Source organism: Saccopteryx bilineata, chromosome 5, assembly GCF_036850765.1.
Source record: "Saccopteryx bilineata isolate mSacBil1 chromosome 5, mSacBil1_pri_phased_curated, whole genome shotgun sequence".
Classification (NCBI taxonomy): Eukaryota; Metazoa; Chordata; class Mammalia; order Chiroptera; family Emballonuridae; genus Saccopteryx; species Saccopteryx bilineata.
The window spans coordinates 62,339,720-62,347,580 of NC_089494.1; the positions used below are offsets into that span (position 1 = coordinate 62,339,720).

At 43.5% G+C, this 7,861-nt stretch overlaps 2 non-coding genes across 2 annotated transcripts; one reads left to right on the top strand and one right to left on the bottom strand.

The window, feature by feature from the left end:
* Positions 1-7,149: 7,149 nt before the first annotated feature.
* Positions 7,150-7,225, bottom strand: TRNAA-GGC (transfer RNA alanine (anticodon GGC)). The gene has a single exon. It is a non-coding gene; the product is annotated as a tRNA-Ala (tRNA).
* A 312-nt stretch (positions 7,226-7,537) lies between these two features.
* LOC136307108 (U6 spliceosomal RNA) lies at positions 7,538-7,644 on the top strand. The gene has a single exon (XR_010725798.1). It is a non-coding gene; the product is annotated as a U6 spliceosomal RNA (small nuclear RNA).
* Positions 7,645-7,861: the final 217 nt, after the last annotated feature.

The window sequence follows — 7,861 nt, forward strand, 5'->3', positions numbered from 1 at the left end:
TTCCCCTCTGAAAGGGCTCACAACACACTGCCAGATGTGCTCAGTGACCATGGGTACTTTATGTAAATGTCTGGCATAGTTCAATTTATCATTACTTTAAGTACTTTGTTAAAAAAAAAAATCACTTGTTGGTTATATTTTTCTCTGCAAATAGAATTGCTTAATAGAAGAAAAGGAAATAGAGCAACTGTTACTAAATGATCCAAAAGCAGAAGTTAAGTTCCTTTCACATGAATATTCAAAAGTGTCTCAGCTGGGCATTCTGGTCTTGGCAGCTCAGAATAGGGGAAGGCCTGGCCTGTGATGAGCAGAGTCAGAACTGAAGATACATGAGCTGCTAGGGAAAGGCAGGCAGAAGGTGGATGCGTGGAGGTGGTGGTGTTGAGGATGAGTCTATGGGCAGAGCCACTCACAAACCCAGTTATAACCATGTAACACAAACACACACTATGGACTTTCTAATTTCTCAGACACGCATTGTGTTTCAGGAATCGTGAAAGCTTCCTACAGGAACGTTGTCTAAATTGGTTCTGGTTAACCTCAAACCCCTGACCAATAAGATAATTTTCTAGATTTGGGAACCATTTGGAATCTGAAAAGTCTTGAAAATAAGCATATTACAATAGCTTACAATCTGGAACAGAAGTTACAGTTTTTTTTTTGTTCTTTTGTTTTTTTTTAAAATTTTATTTATTCATTTTTTAGAGAGGAGAAAGAGAGACAGAGAGAGAGAGAGAGAGAGAGAGAGAGAGAGAGAGAAGGGGGGAGGAGCTGGAAGCATCAACTCCCATATGTGCCTTGACCAGGCAAGCCCAGGGTTTCAAACCGGCGATCTCAGCATTTCCAAGTCGATACTTTATCCACTGCGCCACCACAGGTCAGGCAGAAGTTACAGTTTTAACAATATGCACTTAAACAAGAATTGTTATCATTGTTTAGATAGATAGCAGATTTATCCAACACATAATTCCCAGCCTCTTTTTTCCCCATAAAAGCCAGAAGTAAGGCTAAAGTGAAGCTAAAGCCGGCTGGGTAAGTGGTGAAACAGCCGATCATTTCTCTGGGAAAGAGAGTTTTCATAACTCCTTCATATACTACTGAATTAATGCTAAGACTTGTTGTTGTCTTTTAATGATCTTCTATAAATTTTGGCTTCTGTTTTTAATCTTGACAGAGAGTAGTTTTATTGTAGTCTTCAGAGAAAGAATGGACCCTGAGAGAGTAGCACTGACAGGTAGGACCAGAATTTTAACAAGGGGAACTTTCTTACACAAAAATAGAGATGGTCTTTTAACATCTTCTGTCTCAGAAAAATTAAGTTTTCTGATTGCTTTTGTTGTTAAAATGGCAGTGTATAAAATATGTGTCTGATTAGTTTCATAATAAAAGGGCTAGTCTTCAATTTGACTTATCCCAGATATAGGCTGATGCTTTATTTTTACCTTAAATTTGCTGTTTTAAGAAAGATTAGATTTAAGTATTATAGTGAAGGGACACACAGTCTGTTATCTCCTTCAGGTCTCTGATCAAAGCCACAATTGAAATGAGCCCTACTCTATCTTAATCAAAACTGGGATACGGTCCCCTCTCCCCACACTTTCTTTTCTCCATAACACTTAGCACTTTCCAACCTACTCACTTATTTATTGTATTTTTTGTTTATTATCTGTTTTCTTATACTAGAAGGTAACTTCCATGAAGGCAGGACTGCTTGTGTTGTTCACTGATACATTTTAGTGCCATAACAGCGCCTGGTATATAGTAGACACAGCCAATATTTTGTTGAATGATTGAATGAACATTTGTAATATCTGCACTTTCGAATCCTCTTCTGTTCATAGAATGCCACCAACATCTAAGGGCCCTAAGTTTCATTTCTTAAAGGCAAAACCCCTGTGGGTATATGTGATCAAAGTATAGTCAGAGAACTGATGTTGGGCACAGATGTCTGAAGCTCCGGTAGCTCTTTGAGAATTTACTACAGGCAGCTAAGTGCCAACTCTGTATAGAACTTTGAGAGAAAGCTCTCTCAGTGACTAGGAAGTCAAGGCAGCGTGTATCTGTGAAGCATTAATTTCTGTCTACCCAGTGCTGAACCCCCTGTGAGATTCCCTCAAAAGGAGGAGACCTGGCCTCTCTACCAGGTGGCCCTCTGGCTGGGGAAGTTTCTCTAGTAATGGATATGGTTCATGACTCCTATTAGCAAGAGGATCCACCTAATTTGACAAAGAAACTGCTTTAAAAAAAAATCTCAAGTCAGTGAAGATCATTAAAAGTACTTATAGCCATTTTCTTAGACCAGTAGCCAATTCCTTTGACCTGGTAACCAAAAATTTTAAAAAATAATTATGCAGTGAGGCTGTGTTGGATAGTTTCCAGATATCTCCCTCTCTGAGTGTGCTGTGGACAAAGAGAGTTTGTATGTTTCCCTACTGTCTTCTGCTTGCTGTAAACAACTCAGTCATGATAAGATGCCTAACTCTCTTGTCTATTTAACTAAGACACAGGTCTGTGCCTGGCTCTTGCCCTAGCTCACCAATCAGAGACCCCCCCCCCCCAGATCCTTCACAGAGAGTTCCCCAGTTTTCTCACATGATCGAAGCAGGCATTTGCTGGTCTCCCTGACTCTGGTCCCTCCACCTCCAGTCCCTCCTGCTAAATCAGATTAATCCTTCTAAATCGTGGCTTTCACCTTGTCAGGCTCCTCTATAGGAATTAACTTAAAACAATGCATAGAACTAAATCCAAATTCCTTACCCTAGAATGTTAATCCCTCCATGAGGTTGTTCCAGAATCAAGTTGTTCCATCTGGCTGAGATGAACTCAGATCTTTGACACAATGTACTCTGTGCTTCAATTTTTGCACTTCTTTCCTCTAAGAGTTTTTGTTTTCCCTTTCCCAGCTCTTGCTCTTTATCCTCATACCCATTTCCTTGCTTTTGTTTGTATGGTTTCTCATTCATTCATCCATTCATTTATTAAATAGGCATTGAGCTTCTATCACATACAGTTGACCCGTGGTCAACGTGCCGACCCTCCATGCAGTCAGAAATCCATGTACAGAGGGTCCTCAGGTTATGACACAGTTCCGTTCCTACAGCTACAAAAATAGGAAGAGGACATAAATATACTGAACTGTGCACTGTATTGTAGTAACAAAAAAAAAAAAGACAAAAAATGAATGTAAAAAAAATTTTTCTTGCCCTGGCCAGTTGGCTCAGTGGTAGAGCGTTGGCCTGGCATGCAGAAGTCCCGGGTTTGATTCCCGGCCAGGGCACACAGGAGAAGCGCCCATTTGCTTCTCCCCCCCTCCCCCCCTCCTTCCTCTCTGTCTCTCTCTTCCCCTCCCGCAGCGAGGCTCCATTGGAGCAAAGATGGCCCGGGCACTGGGGATGGCTCCTTGGCCTCTGCCCCAGGCGACAGAGCGAGGCCCCGGAGGGGCAGAGCATCGCCCCTGGTGGGCGTGCCGGGTGGATCCCGGTCTGGCACATGCGGGAGTCTGTCTGACTGTCTCTCCCCGTTTCCAGCTTCAGAAAAATACAAAAAAAAAAAAAAATTCTTATTTTTATTCCTGTGGTTGGCTTGCACACTGGAAGGGGCATTGCAAGGTGGGAGAGAGTGACCTATTGGGAGGAGGAAGCTGGAGAGGCAGGAGAACCTGCAGAAGGTGCTGGAGATACTGGGTCAGGTGGATCAGGATTGCCTAAGGAACAACATGCAGGAGATGCTGGAGATGATTCTACCTGTACTACAGGTGTTTCATCTCGAGAAGCAGCTGATGTAGAGGGAACAGGATCTGTTGCAGGCCTCTCCACCTTCTTAAAGAATTGTTCCAGGCTAGTCTGCAAGGTTGATGTCTTCTTCCCTTCCAAAATCTGCCTATAGCATTGCAAGGCATCCATTACAGCTCTGTAGACCTTACTGAATCTGTCATCACTGGGGTCCTCAGCCTGAAATTTTGCCAACCCATCCTCTACCATAGAAAGCCCTTATGCTGAACCCCTGGTAGTAAATCTCTTGGGTTCTGGGGTTTCTATCTCTTCCTGGGAGTAAGCGTTGTAAACTTGAAACATCGTATGCTGAGACTGTCATAACCCAAGGACCCCTGTATAATTTTCATTCCTCTCAAATTTAACTAGTAGCCTACCATTGACCAGAAGCATTACTGATAACATAAACAGTCAACAAACACTTATTTTGTATGTTATATGTACTATATACTGTATTCTTACAATAAAGGAAGCTAGAGAAAAGAAAATGTTATTAAGAAAATCATAAGAAAGAAAAAATACATTTGTATTATTATACATATTTATTTTAAAAAATCTGGCCCTGGTCAATTAGCTCAGTGGTAGAGTGTCGGCCCAGTGTGTGGATGTCCTGGGTTCAATTCCTGGTCAGAGCACACAGAAGAAGCACCCATCTGCTTCTCCACCCCTTCCCCTCTGACTTCTCTCTCTCTCTCTCTCTCCCCCCCTCCTGCAGCCATGGCTCAATTCAAGTGAGTTGGACACAGGCACTGAGGATGGCTCCATGGCCTCTGCCTCAGGTGCTAAGAAGAGCTTGGTTGCTGAGCAATGAAGCAACACCCCAGATGGGCAGAACATCACCCCCTAGTGGGCTTTCCAGGTGGATTCTGGTGGGGGTGCATGTAGGAGTCTGTCTCTGCCTCTCCTCCTCTCACTGGATAAAAAAAAAAAAAAAAAAAAAAAAAAATCTGGATCTGGCCTGACCAGGCAGTGGCACAGGGGATAGAATGTTAGCCTGGGACTCTGAGGACCCAGGTTTGAAACCTCAAGGTTGCCAGTTTGAGTGCAGGCTCACCAGCTTGAACATGGGATCATAGACATGACCCCATGGTTACTGGCTTGAGCCCAAAGCTCACTGGCTTGAGCCCAAGTTTGCTGGCTTGAGCAAGGGGTTACTGGCTCAGTTGGAGCCCCCTGGTTAAGGCACATATGAGAAAGCAATCTAAGGTGTGGCAATGATGAGTTGATGCTTCTCATCTCTGTCCCTTCCTCTCTGTCTGTCTGTCCGCATGTCTCTATTGCTAAAAGAAGGAAGGAAGGTGGGATGGAAGGAGGGACGGAGTGAGGGAGGGAGAGAGGGAAGAAAGGAAAAGAAAGAAAAAAAATCTGCTTATCAGTGGACCTGTGCAGTTCAAACCTGTGTTGTTCGAGGGTCAACTAACTGTACTAAGCGGTGTTTTAAGTCCTGGAAACAGAAACTCAGCAATTTGGAATATGCCTGCATGTTCTCCCTCAATCCAAGGCAATCCAAACCATACGCTGCCAACAGGAGCCAATTCAAGCCTCATTTCCTTTTTCCTTTCCTACTGACCTTGGAGGACAAGGCAGCTGAGTGTAGTAGTGAAAAGCAAAGGGTTGGAAATCAGATAAATCTGGGTTGAAATTGTTGCTACCAAGTATCTATGGCCTATAAGTTATTCAGTCTTTCTATGCCTCCTATTACTTCATATATAAAACAGGATCGCCTGACCTGTGGTGGCACAGTGGATCAAGCATCGACCTGGAACACTCAGGTTGCCGGTTCAAAACCCTGGGCTTGCCTGGTCAAGGCATGTGTGGGAATTGATGCTTCCTGCTCCTCCCCCCTTCTCTCTTTTTCTCTTCTCTCTAAAATGAATAAATAAATAAAAGTAATAAAAAAATAAAAATGAATAAAATGGGGGTCATAATACCTCGTGAGTTTATTGTGAGACTAAAGAGAGATAGGAGTCAGTGGTTATGTTGCTATTATTCTCTTTTTCTACTCTGAAGCTGTATAGCAGATAAGCGATGCCTGGTCACTTCAGAAGTTGAATATTGCTTGTAATGCTTTTGTGTTTTCATGAAACTCCTTCACTCAGCACAACCTAACAAATGTGTAGTGAGTGAATGTACAGTAACAGTCTACATGGCTGTCTCATGTCTCTTTCCTCTTGGATCCCCAGTTCCTCTGGGACATCAGCTTCTGGTCGTGCTTCCTATACCAACTCCCCGTCAAGGGAACCCATTCTGTGGACTGAAAACGAGAGAGAAAGGGAGAAACTGCTACCTGACCTGGGGCTAATGAGACAGGGAAACTTCTACAAACTGGAGGATGCCTGAATTTCCAGCTAGTGTTAAGTGGCCATAGCAAAGAATAACCCGTGACTTCAATTTGGTCTGTCAAAGATGGAATTAAAAGTAAATTTGAAGTTTCACAACATAGTTCTCTCCATTACGGGTGCTGCTGTGCATTAAAATTGTCTGTGTGAGGCTCATTGGGGTGGGCAGAGATTCAATCACTGCTAATGACTTAGGGAAATGGGGTGGTGAGAATTAGGGTCATCCATCCCAATTGTGGCAAGAAAGAGAACCAGGAAATGTGTTTTTCAATCTTGACATCTTGCCAGCTGGAACTAGAGGGAAATGTTTTTTTGAACTCTTTGAGTGGCCTATTCACAAATCATAGAGATAGCGGCATTCGATGAGAAGAGATATAATTTTATGTGCTCTAGTTAAAGACTGGCACCACCCACTCAGAGTTGTGCAGAGCGCCCCTTTGGGACCCTCAAAACTATACCACAGCACTCGGTAGAAGCCCCTTTAGAAAATGCCATGAAATCTGGTTTTATGCAATGAGGCTATTTCTATATCCCCAGTAACAGTTTGGAATATTATAAGAAAAATTTAGCAAATGTGCCCATCAAATCCTACATATTGCTTGTAATGCTTTTGTGTTTTCATGAAACTCCTTCACTCAGCACAACCTAACAAATGTGTAGTGAGTGAATGTACAGTAACAGTCTACATGGCTGTCTCATGTCTCTTTCCTCTTGGATCCCCAGTTATCAATAGATAACAGATTTTTTTTTTTTTTGTATTTTTCTGAAGCTGGAAACGGGGAGGCAGTCAGACAGACTCCTGCATGCGCCTGACCGGGATCCACCCGGCATGCCCACCAGGGGGCGATGCTCTGCCCATCCGGGGTGTCGCTCTGTCACGACCAGAGCCACTCTAGCGCCTGGGGCAGAGGCCGAGGAGCCATCCCCAGCGCCCGGGCCATCTTTTGCTCCAATGGAGCCTCGGCTGCGAGAGGGGAAGAGAGAGACAGAGAGGAAGGAGAGGGGGAGGGGTGGAGAAGCAGATGGGCGCTTCTCCTGTGTGCCCTGGCCGGGAATCGAACCCGGGACTTCCGCATGCCAGGCCGACGCTCTACCACTGAGCCAACCGGCCAGGGCCAGATAACAGATTTTTAAAAAAGATTTTATTTATTGATTTTAGAGAGAGGAAGGGGAGAGAAATGATGGGGAGAAGAAACGGGAAGCGTCAACTTGCTTCCTGTATGTGCCTTAACGGGGCAAGCCCAGGGTCTGGAGCTGGCGACCTCAGCATACCAGGTCGATGCTTTAGAGACTGTGCCATCACAGCTCAGGCGGAGATATTATTTAGTAGGTATAATATTTAGGTGTTCTATCTGGTTTTGAATATCTATTGATGTTAAGTAGCCTTAAAAAGAATTAACAATCTAAACAGGTTAAAAATCAACTTCAGTGCTCGCTTTGACAGCACACACACTATAATTGGAACAATACCGAGAAGATTAGCAAGGCCCCTGCGCAAGGACAGCATGCAAATTTATGAAGAATTCTGTATTTAAAAAATAAATAAAGAAAGAAAAATCAACCTTGTAGTTTTCAAAAAAACTTCTGATCCGTATGACAACCCTGGGCAAGGGCAGGGCAGGTGATTACCACCGTTTAACAGGTGGAAAAAGAGAGGTGAAACTATTGAATACTTGCCCAAAGTCACAAAGCCTCTAAGCAGAATCGGTATAAGAATCCTAGTAGCCATTATTATTTTTTATTATCATTACA